The sequence below is a fragment of the Rhyacophila brunnea genome, unplaced genomic scaffold (assembly GCF_057557595.1).
Source record: "Rhyacophila brunnea isolate RB1 unplaced genomic scaffold, BYU_Rbru_1.0 scaffold_7, whole genome shotgun sequence".
NCBI lineage: Eukaryota > Metazoa > Arthropoda > Insecta > Trichoptera > Rhyacophilidae > Rhyacophila > Rhyacophila brunnea.
In genome coordinates, this window is record NW_028233339.1 from 36,069,353 (window position 1) to 36,081,463 (window position 12,111).

Genomic DNA, 12,111 nt, shown 5'->3' on the forward strand with positions numbered 1-12,111 from the left:
TTTTTACGTCATAAAATGTTTCGAATAAATGGGTATTTATCAATTATGTCTTTACCGAGGTATCTCATTAGATGTTATCATACTATTTTATATTATATACAAAAATATGTTTGGAATTTGCTTTCTCGTAAGCACATAATACTTCAGTATACCTATCTAAAAAAAAATCGTTTATATTATGGTTTATTCTCTACGTGGTTAATGATTTAAAAAAATATTGAAATATTTTATGTAGATATGTTATTTACTAATAATATTAAACGTGAAAGTTTGTTACGGTTTATATAATATAGTAACTATTGAATAAATAAAAAAAAATCTAAATAATTCTAAATTATGTATACTTCCAGTTTTGATTCTACACAACTTCCAAAATAACTGATTCATTCGAAACTAATTTTAGGAAAGAAATACTTTCACAAACTTGAAAAAAATATTAAGACAACTAGGTACTTACCTACTTTAAGCTTTTCATATATCTTAATTAAATAAAATGTTTTTTTATTAACTTTAAAATAAAATCGTGGCAAAATTCATCGTTGGAATCGGATGCATAAAATTATCAAAATGCAAACTTCCTGGTCGTTCGCTGAGTGGACATCGCTTCGAATATAGCCTGCTGGCGCGGTCTCGCAAGGCTTTATGTCTAGTAGATACTACCTTATAGCATAGGTAGGGTTGAAATCAATATTCATAATATACTCGGCACAATGCTATCAGCATATATTGAGATATTTCAAATGATTAATTTTGATACAAATCAATACACATTTTACTACGTCACCATTAGAATTTTAATATCAAAATATATAATATGTATCTGATATCCAATAAACTACATAGGGTATTAATTATTTTAAATATCTTGTTATTTCCATTTTTAGATCATAAGTCATTCGCTTCATTGGTTGTTTCCATTTTTTTTCTTAATATCTAACTTGCAATTACGAAAAAAGACAACATTTCAATTGTTAACAGTTGTAGAAATGTATCATATAAATTACAAATCAGGAGCCCATGTAATAACATGTAGTTCATTGTAGTTATATACTTATAAAAAATAATGATAGTTTATATTATAAAATTTTCTATTAAATATAAATACAAATTGGACAGCTTATCTTATGGATTTAGCATAACATGGCTTAATAATTTATATAAGTAATAAATTCCATTACTTTGTAAATATAATATAATAAAAACCACATCAAACTTATCAGCCAATACTCATCGACTCCATACCGTCTAATAACTCTAATACTAATGCCACCAATGAACGGCACCCATTAACTTACGAATCGTCATCATTTGTATATACTTTAAGTATATGCGAATTTAGCTAAAATCATATTCTATATTATGATAGATTATTGTAGAATATAATTATTGAAGGGTTGAAAGACTATAGGGTCTAAGTGCCAAAAAATTCTATCACAAGTTTTTTACTTCAATACAATCTATATTCCAAACCTATTCTGAAGGGTCTTAGTTCATAATTCTACAGTTTTTGTCACACAAATTCATTGAAATATGTGCAGAGTTTACGTGCCCCTACATACCCCCAACATAGAACGTTTCAATATTGTTAATGTTTAAATTTAATATGGTATTCTTCCTTTGTTTATTTTATCTTTAGAACTATGTTAACTTATGATATTATATTGATGTTCTTCTATAACTTTGTAAAAATAATAATGTAGGTTTTCATATAGGTATGTATGGTTTATTCTTTTTTTGTTATATCTCAGTTTCATATTTTTGGCACATAGACCCTATGGATTTTTAGCTCTTCAATAATTTATGTTATCAATAATTTGTTCATGTTATTTTTTGTGATATTATATAGGAATGTAATGCACTTAGCGGCTCTTGTGGTGCAGTAGGTAAGACTCTGGCCTTCCGCCCGAGAGTTCTGGGTTCGATTCCCGGCGAGGACACAATACTTTGTGTTTTTCTCAAAGCCTGGGTGTTTGTGATTGTCCAAAATTACTAACAACCACCTTGTACGAAAACGCAAGGACATGGTTATTAATAATTCTAAAAAAAATGTAAGGCACTTATGATTATATTGAAATTAATCTTTTATAATATTATAACTATTTAAAAAAAACTAATTCATATACTTAAATTTATTCATATCATAAAGCTTGAGTATATTACAATTTGTGTTATGCAGCTTTTTGCCTAAGTTATTACACGTTTAAATAATGTTCCATTTCAGAAGTAGTTGGTATATTCCATTGATATAGTATTGATACTTTATTTAATATAAATCCAACTGGATACTTATACGTAGAGCTTTTCCGGGCGTACGTAAAGCTATTTGAATTACACAAGTGTAGTACGCCGGGTGGAGTGCTAGCAAAACAAGTACAAGAAGTATTCAGCGAGTGTAATATATATTTGTACAGCGATGTGTGGATTTAAAACGCCACATAATAATACTGCTGGGAATTATTTGCAGACATCACACGCGGAGGTAGCGTCTGGCGGATTAAATCTTTAAAATTCTTTTACGCCCTGTAACATTCTTTACATTACTTTAAAATTCTACAAAACAAACACCATGCCATAAATCCAATATAAATGAAACTGTTTTCATTCGTGTATTTTCGTGTGGACTATCAATAATAAGACAGTATTATTCTGCAGCAATTTCGGCAGCAGATTCAAATTTGATTCTAAAAATATTGGTTAACGTATTATAAGAAATACAAAAATACAATTCAAACTATGGTTTTTAGTTATTAATAATATCATTATTTATGTATAAATTTCCGATTAAATATATTTTTATTCTCTTTTATTTTGTTAACTGTCAATTAATTCATGGTGGAACTGCATGACAGAACATGACAGTTGAAAATGTCCCTCTGAGGCGGATGAAATCGGTCCTAATTTATTGATTAAAAGTGGAATAAGTATTACAAAAAAATGCATTTTATTAAATCAAACAACAATATTTTTATTCAGCAACCTTCTGTACCACCAAAATTTAAATTTATTAATCATATAAATATTCGACTCAATCATTCTAACAAAACTTTCTTTCAAGCAATAAGCTTTCATAATTATTATCATCATCTGGGTCGTCAGTCGCTGTTGATCTACTGCACTGGTAGATGAATACCTCCCCTAGTTCTCTCCACTCTTCTAGGCCCATAGTTATTTGCTGCCATGTACACCCACCGAATTTTATGAGTTTCCAACGGTTTTAGGGCATCCCTATGGGCGTTTAGTGCCCCTTGGATACCACTGTATGACGGTACTTATCCAGCGATTGTCCACTCGCCGAGTGATATATCCAGCCCATTCATATTTCATTTGATTAGCGACCTCTATCACATTGCGTACTCTTGTCTGCTTCATAATCCATTAGTTTCTTTTGTGATCTTTACGCGTTATTTTTGAATTTCTCTTATATTAATAGTCTATGTTTTACAAGCATACGCGAACGTTGGTAGTACACATTGGTATTCAACCAATGTAGCTTTATTATATAGAACATATTATAACCATTGTTTAATAATAAGTCGGTTAAAAACAGATGACAATCAAATCAATTATAGTTATCATTTATTTTTATAATCGTATTGAATTAATTTAAATCCGCCCTCAGTCAATCAGTTATTATTCATTTATACGAATGCACAATTTTTCCCTTAGTTCAAATCTAAAAGCGGAATTTGCATATTCGGTTTCAAAAACGCATATTTTTTGTATCGCTCTATTCTGTAGAGCTGAACAAATCACCCGATGAATATTCCGAGCTCGTTAAATGTCCACTTAACAAGAGCTTTCTAGCGGGTAATTAATATTTGTTCTGAATCAATTTCCACATCTTGGAAATTGAATTTCCATCATTACAATGCGCCCAGTATTACAACTGTATTATGCATTCGTATATATGTATTGAATGTATGAAAAATCTAGTTCAAGTATCATTTTGTATCTACTTACTTACATTAATAAAACCCTGAACACTATTATTTTACAGTATGTATTATTTTTAATTAGTAGTTATTATGAAACTATTTTTTTATATTTGAATAAAAATAATACACAGCAATTAAGAACAAAGTAGTCTGTATTTAATATACACATTTTTAAACATTATTTATTTAAGAATACAATACATTGTAGACATCTAAATTTAAGACCTACACAACATGAAATTTACATTATAACAAATATTACCCTCACAAGAGAGAAGAAGAGAATATAGAATATAATAATAATAATAACAGAAAAAATTAAATCAAAACATACTTAAGTAGGTACAATAATTTAATACAGAAAAATAAAATTTTGAAAACAAAAAACATACAATTTTATACAGTTAAATAAAGTTTCAAAAACAAAATGCAAAGTACATAATTGAAAATGTCTATGTCTTTAGGGAGCGCATTCACTAATCTAGCACCCTTCGCTAATGGTACCTGATAGGCTTGGCACGAGGAAATGGTTCCGATCCAGAATAAATCACGGCTGCGACCACGTAGGTAATTGACAGGCGCATGTAAATTCAAATATTCAAATTACAATAATATGTCATACCTACACGTTCTTATGAACAAATCATATTAAAATTGAAAATTCGTCCTGTTAATATTAATCTTTTTGTTACTATTTTTGTAAACCGTTATGTCATTCATTCAGTTGTCTGTGAATTTAAGTCGCCGCTATCAGGTCTTCTGTGAATCATGATATATGAAATTCTAGTTTCACTCAATTTTCCTAGTTGTCCATTCTATGCAATTGCCTTCCTCATTTGAGCACATCATCAACTCGAATATGTTTATGATTTCGAAACATTTTTTTTTCATTTTGATCAGCGTTTTGACTATTTCCATGATACCTCAGAATAGCATAACATAATAATAGTTTTTGACTAACTGTCTGTATGATTATTTCGTTATAATTTTACCTATTTTTTAATTGTTATTTTTTTAAACTATTGAATCAATAATTCTTATGAAACTTTTGAAAACTAAAATTATTGGTATGAACTGAGTAGAGTTTCATCTGTATCTCAAAAAGGTTCCAAAGTTAACATAAATCTTATTAAAAATGACGCTTTTCTTGCGAGTATCTAGTCAGTAGTCAAATAGCAGTAGGAAATCAGTGAGGTAATGTGAGAGTAGATGCCTACATCCAACCATTGTCAATAACACAAACTTAGTCGGTGATAATAGTACAATTGAGTTGCGACAGAAGTGAGGTACAACTAGACGGTTGTTGATCTCATTTATATTTAAACAATAAAGTCAAATCATTCTATTTATTTATTCTATAATAAAATTATATTAAGTAGGTATAGCGTATTTGTCTACATTTGCGAAATAAATGAAGTGCTAAAACTATTTTTGAAAAATTTTGAATTAGATATGACATATCTGACCCCAATAAAGAATATCATATTAACTCAATATTGTAAAGTTGTCAGTTTCATAGAGTGTTATGTCCGATTATTGTTCAAAATTATTAAAATCATTATGATAATTTACATAAACAACTTGAACCCTAAAACTAAATACTATTCATTACATGTTTCGCTAAAAAGATAATACAAATAATAAACTGTAACTTTTCTACAAGTCAGTTAGGTGAGTCAAAACTTTGATTAGCCATTACTCAAAACTACTAATTCCTAGTTGTCCCACTATGGAACTGAGCCATCGATGTATTTAGATAGATATTTTTATTATCTATGTGATGGCCAAAGATTATACTTAAAAAACGCCAAAAACCGTCAATACGTATGTTCAACAATTTTTTATATTTAATACTTAATATTCACAGATTTCTAATTTTTCTCAAAGCAACCTAAAATCGTTTTAAGGGGTTTTGAAGCTAGGCGCTTCAAATATGGTAATAACTTTTATTTTTAAAAATTCATAGTTGATTATAAGTTTCTATTAAATAAAAGTGTACCCTAGTAACAATCTACATTTTTCAACAATGTTTCTTACTCAGATGTAAATCGGACCATTATAATTTTCATTGTGAGAATAATAGTCTTTAAAAAACTTTAATAATTTAACAATGTTTTCATTCAAATTATGTAATATGTAACAACGTTGGTAACTCTGAACACAATAAAATACCGTAACATTGCCATAGTGGCAGGCACTACCTTGAAGTAAGTTGGCTCGCTTTCAAATATTAATTCCGCAATTACCGGTTTTATTCACCCTTTACCGCCTTTCAAAAGCTGCGATAATACGAGCCGCTAGTCTATATTATTCGTATAATCTATCATACATTTTTACATTGTAGATATACTTGCCCCCTATATTTATAATATCTTATATCCGGCACTAAAATCATATTATAACAAATCGTAACACTTAGTTTACCACTCAGATACAGTACATATTCAATATACATACTTATTTGATAGGTATATAATATATATTGTAACCTTTATTACTTTTACTTGTCATGGGCACATATAATTAATATAATATATAACTATCGATCTAGGTTACTTGATAGAATTTGATTTTAAATTTCTAATCTGATAGTTTACATATAAAATTGTAATTTTGTATATATTATGGTAATGATATACTTACCTAAATGTTATAATTAATATATGTAACTATTAATAAATAACGTACGTTTAACAGTAACTAATATGCCTACCTTATGGTGCCGCGGCTGACGCATTCCATTAACCAATTATGGATTATACCCTAACATTGTTTAATTTTTATTAGTAAGTACTAGGTAGGTATGTATATTGATTGATATTTCTATTTGACTAATTTTATTAAATTCCCAACACGTTACCTAGTTCCATTGTTTACAATTTAATGACAATGTAATGCTCTATGTGAATGTATTAAAAGCTAACTAATGTATTTACTAAGGGTTTTTACAAACTATTTTTTTTATACTTACTTGATACTTTACTTAGTAGATGATAAGGTAATAGATTTATAGTTTTCTTCCTTCTTTCCTCTACAGTACTATGTACATACCTGATTATGTAAAATATTACATGGATTTGGAAACTGGGCTTCATATTTTTGGTATTTATGAATTTCATTTTGATCTACATCATGATTATGATGACTTACCTTGAAGTTTGTTTGATTATACAATAATTATATTACAACATTTCTTGTTATACTGTTAACAAGGTTTCAGTGTGACGTCAACAGTCACTGTATTTCCAGATATAACGTTAATTTATTCTTGAAACCACGCCTTTGTATCGTTTGATTAAATCAATGTCTACTTTTTCTTAAGCTTGGTTCAGATTATGCTACTATTTTAGTCGTGGCGAGTGATTTAATTACCACTTAACGTTTTAATAACTTAATAGTGTCCGAACACAGTACATTAATAAGTGGCAGTTACGATGAAAATAGTACAACATGAAATAAAGTAAAAAATAATTAATTAAGTAATAAAATTATTTGTAATGACTACATTACATCAAGTGGAGGAAGAAATTAGCGAAATTAAATATAAAATGGATCAATATGAGATATGCACCTAATAGCTTGTTTATTTTTATGAAGTGGAGATTTAAAACTAATAATTACAAGATAAAAAGAACTTTTTATATACCACGTTTTTAAATTTTCTGTTGAATCATATAAACTTGACAATTCTATGTATTAATAAATATTTTTTTAGTGCTTAATAGAAATACTGAATATATATATACAATACTGAAATGTCATTTTGACATTTCATATTGATTTCCATAATAACGCACGTATATATTAATAATTTAGTTGCTAAGACCCACTTAGCAACCAATAATAGTGAGTAGTAAATATTACTTTTAACGAATTTTTTCCGAAACATACAAAACAGAATTAACTGAAAATGAATTCAATTCTGCTTAAAGATGGCCAAAAGTATTGAAAGAATGCATTGTCGTCGTGTTCTGATATATTCTAAAAGTTTAAAATGTCTAGCTAGTCGGGAAAATGGTTAAAAATCTTCAATCGTCCCATAAAAATCTTGGACAAACAAGAAAAAATCTGTACTGAACAAACAATAATACGAGCTAACAAAAAAATGGTAAAAATGCACTCACGGTATAACATATTCTTTAGTTTACTGACTGAAACTAAATTATACCTATTCATAATATTCACGATGCCCGTGTGACTTAAGCGTCGGCCAATTGCGTCGTAGGTCCCAGGCTCGAATCCTGGGTCTGGCAAGTACCTACATATATTGTTTTTCAATTTGTGTATAAGTCAGAGTATGGACCCAATAGGTTGAGCAAGTGGCTAACATCCATTTCTCGTAAAAACAAAATATGTTACTTAATACAAACCTCCACTGTATGGAGGCCCATATGATCTTATTAAGATCGGACATGGTCGGAAATTTTAAATTAATAATAAATTATCGTTTTTCATTTAGTACTAAATATACGTGAGATTTATTTAATGAGAACTTTAATTCCAATCATTGAATAAGTTTTTCAAAATATTTACTTTCAAAATATTTATTTCACGATGAAAAATTGTAATTAATATAAGTGTTTACTCGCTAATCCAGTTTTTTTTATTATAAAAACATATTAAATGTATGTATGTTAATAAATCGTCTCTGTAATATCGCATTATATTATAGACATATTAGTGATTTATTGTTTCACGAAAAATATTTTAATCCGAAAAGATTTTTTTTGCGAGTCGTCAAAATAGCGTCAAAAATATGAAAATCACCGGCCACTCTATATGCCATCGTCATCGCATTAATTTATTTTACGACCGCTTTGCATTTTATCACTCGGCCATCGATATATCACGGCGAACATCGGTATGTTACATTAACCAAATATCTCGACATATTAAACCTCTCCCCACGCTGGGTCATCGATCAAACTCTAAACTGTCCGATCTTGGAGCAGTTTAGCCGACACATTTGCCTCACCTGCTCCCGCATCCCCTCATTTGACTATGAATACCTACGGGGTGTAGTAAAGAGTAATTGTTTTTACAATATAACATAATTTATTACGATATTAAATTTATATAATGTCACGGTCTAAGGGGTAAGTCAAATTTTAGTCTTGTTCTGATTATTATAATATGTAATATACTATTCATTTCAAATCGCCATTGTAATTTACTATAATATATAAAAATTATATTTTAAATTTATCTTTAAATATTGATTTTTTTATTGGTTATAATATTATATACAATAATTAGAATCTTACATTCTTAAATCTTGTGAATTATTCGCTGAATAAAAAAAGTAATTAATTAAAAAGTAGGTATTAGCAAGTTCAAGGAACCTACAACACTAAAATATCTTGGAGTGATCCGTGACGTCGGTTAATAATTAAAGTAATACCTGTTTTGATTTAAAATACAAAAGCCGATAGACAATAGTAGCTCATTTTAGAAAGAGCTTCAGAGAGTATTATAAGAGCCATTAGTTAAAATTTGTCATAAGAAAGTATGGTACCTTTAGCATAGTGGTATATGTGCGTTGGCGCGAAACCCGAGAGATGCAGGTTCGATTCCTGCGGGGTATTTTACTTTTTCAAAAAGATTTTTTGTTTTGGTTATAATATATTTTCTCAGAAGTGTTTTCAAAATTATGTAAGTATGTCTAAAAATTATATCATTTCATTAGTAGAATACGAAAATTATTACACATAATAATTATATTGGTTTGCATCTAACTTGGTATGACTATTTGTTTTGCTTCGTTAGTTTCACTACGCTGGTAGGTGGATAGTAAAAGCCTCAGCGCGGAAATTATGCTTGCTGTGACAATGGTATAGACTCCGGCGACCGCATGACAGATAATATCTTTTTTAATAATCATTTATAAACTATACTTCCGTGTGATACAGTCATATATAGTGATTTTAATAGTATGTCCTACCAATAAACGTATTCTAGGATATTTTTAAAATCGTAATAGTATTTTAAAGCATAGCCTTTTTAGGTTTATTAATTTTGCCAATTTACAGGTAAAAAAATCAGATTTACCCTTAAATGGAAAACATTTTTATATTAATATATACGTATTCAGTAAAAGTCTCCGTAGAAAAGACGAGGAAGAACTTCCTTTGGATGGATAGATCACCACCCAAAATTATCCAGGTCAAGATTCTCAGTCGTGAAGTCTAACCGAATCCGATAAGTTCAAGAATTCATGAATCTGAGGATAACCTACTATCGAGTGCTTAATTTTGTTCCAGATAAAAAAAATCTTTAGATATTAGACAAATTTTGACTAAATGTTGGATATTTTTGAGAAAATAAATAAATCATATATATTTTTTTTAATTAATAAATTAATATGTATTTAGGCTACACGTATTAATTTTAATCCACCCCTGACAGACACGTCACTGACCATATTGTACGTACGTTTAGAGCACGGTTCAGTTTCTTTGGTCCGCGGGCCACGTAAATCGAGGGCTGGAGCCCTGTCACGGTAACTTCTGCGCGCGCAAACACTTAACATAGCTCCCAAGAAACCACATTGCTCCTCCAAGATTTAACAGAGAAGTTAATACTCTATGGTACAAATTGTTCTTGGTGCGCGGAAGGGATTTGCAATTCTGCCCAAAATTATGTGTATAACAATATTTTAACATAATTTTGCTCGCTTCCTGCGTTCTACAACGAGGTTGTTCACTGATTTTATGTTATAATGAAGTATTAATATATGATATACTTTCTTAATATGATAATAAAGTACTTATATCTTAAGAAGTAATATTTATATAGGTACATAATATAACAATAATTTATTAACATACAATATTTTTATGATGCCATTATAATCATATTATTAACATTAGAATTTTATTATCAGTACAAAGAATATTGTAAAATAGTTAAATAAATATTATAATATATAAAATATTATATACTACATAGTTGCTTTTTAATCGATAGCTATTTTTTATCGCACTAGTATCAATAGATACATTATTGATAACTAACTGGATTGAAAAAAAAATAAGCTCTCGTAAAGAGAAATACAACGTTTCTACAAATTTAATTATACTGATTATTTAGAGTTAGCTCAAATATGTCTCAAATTTGTAGTTTTTGACCGTGTGTATGAGTAACGTTTTAAAAAATTGTTATACATATTCAACAAACGTTTGGTATATTATAACCCTTTAACAATATAATATAATAATAGAGATACACAATGACTATTTTTTTTTGTTATTTAAACAAACAAAGCTGAGCAGAAAATTTACATAAAACAACTGTAAAAGGTGTTATAATTGATTTATTTTATGTCTGGAGTATTCGTCATCTTAGATTTAAAACGTCATCTAAGTCATTTGTTACTATTGAAAAACAAAGCACCTAATAAGCCATAATTGTAGATTACATAACGAATGTATTTCAGGACGTATTCCAATTTCTTTATTTATAAAAGGTTGATATCAATATAACCTCTTCTCTCCCTTTCTCCCAACTGAGCAATAACATTGTGCAGTATGAATAATTATTTCATAGTTTATTACTAATCGTATAGACTCATATAGATTAAGTAACTGCATTTATTGGGAGACTGAATAGGTATACTATAAAAGATTAGTCAAGTGACAATTTAGTTTCGTTTGTTATACTGAAGGTTTACTTTAGAAAATTTTGAGTAATGTTGTGAAATAAATTTAAGGAAAATAATTCAATGCTCTCGAGAGCGGGCAAATTCTTTTGTAATATATTCTGCTTACACGGCAAGTTCGCAACATTGTTGCAGTGCCTAAGTTTTCCGTAAAAATACATTGTTATCTTGTATACAAATTTGTAAGGAAATCCGTGTGAAGGTAAGAGGCACCTACCTTCACATAGATTTGGCGCGACTCGCTCTTGAATATATCATGCGGACACACAAGTCGCTTGTAACTCAACCAGGGGTGAAGCCAGCGTAGAATAGAATACTATTATAAAGTCATTTTCAGTGGTGGGTCAAAGTATCGTAGTATAATTATTAAATTTGTAAATAAAACTATGCATTATAAAATTTAATTTTCATTTAAACTGGCACCATATTATAAAGTAGGTATATTTGGATTATAGGCTATTCCTATGTCACCAAGTAAACTGCGTAACACGTGATAGCATGTTTGCATCTTCGGCGATA

The 12,111-nt window shown here is 29.0% G+C and overlaps 1 protein-coding gene across 10 annotated transcripts in view; it reads left to right on the top strand.

The window, feature by feature from the left end:
• Rbp6 (RNA-binding protein 6) overlaps positions 1–12,111 on the top strand; it is a 1,006,046-nt gene that overhangs the window by 323,818 nt on the left and 670,117 nt on the right. The window lies entirely within an intron of this gene.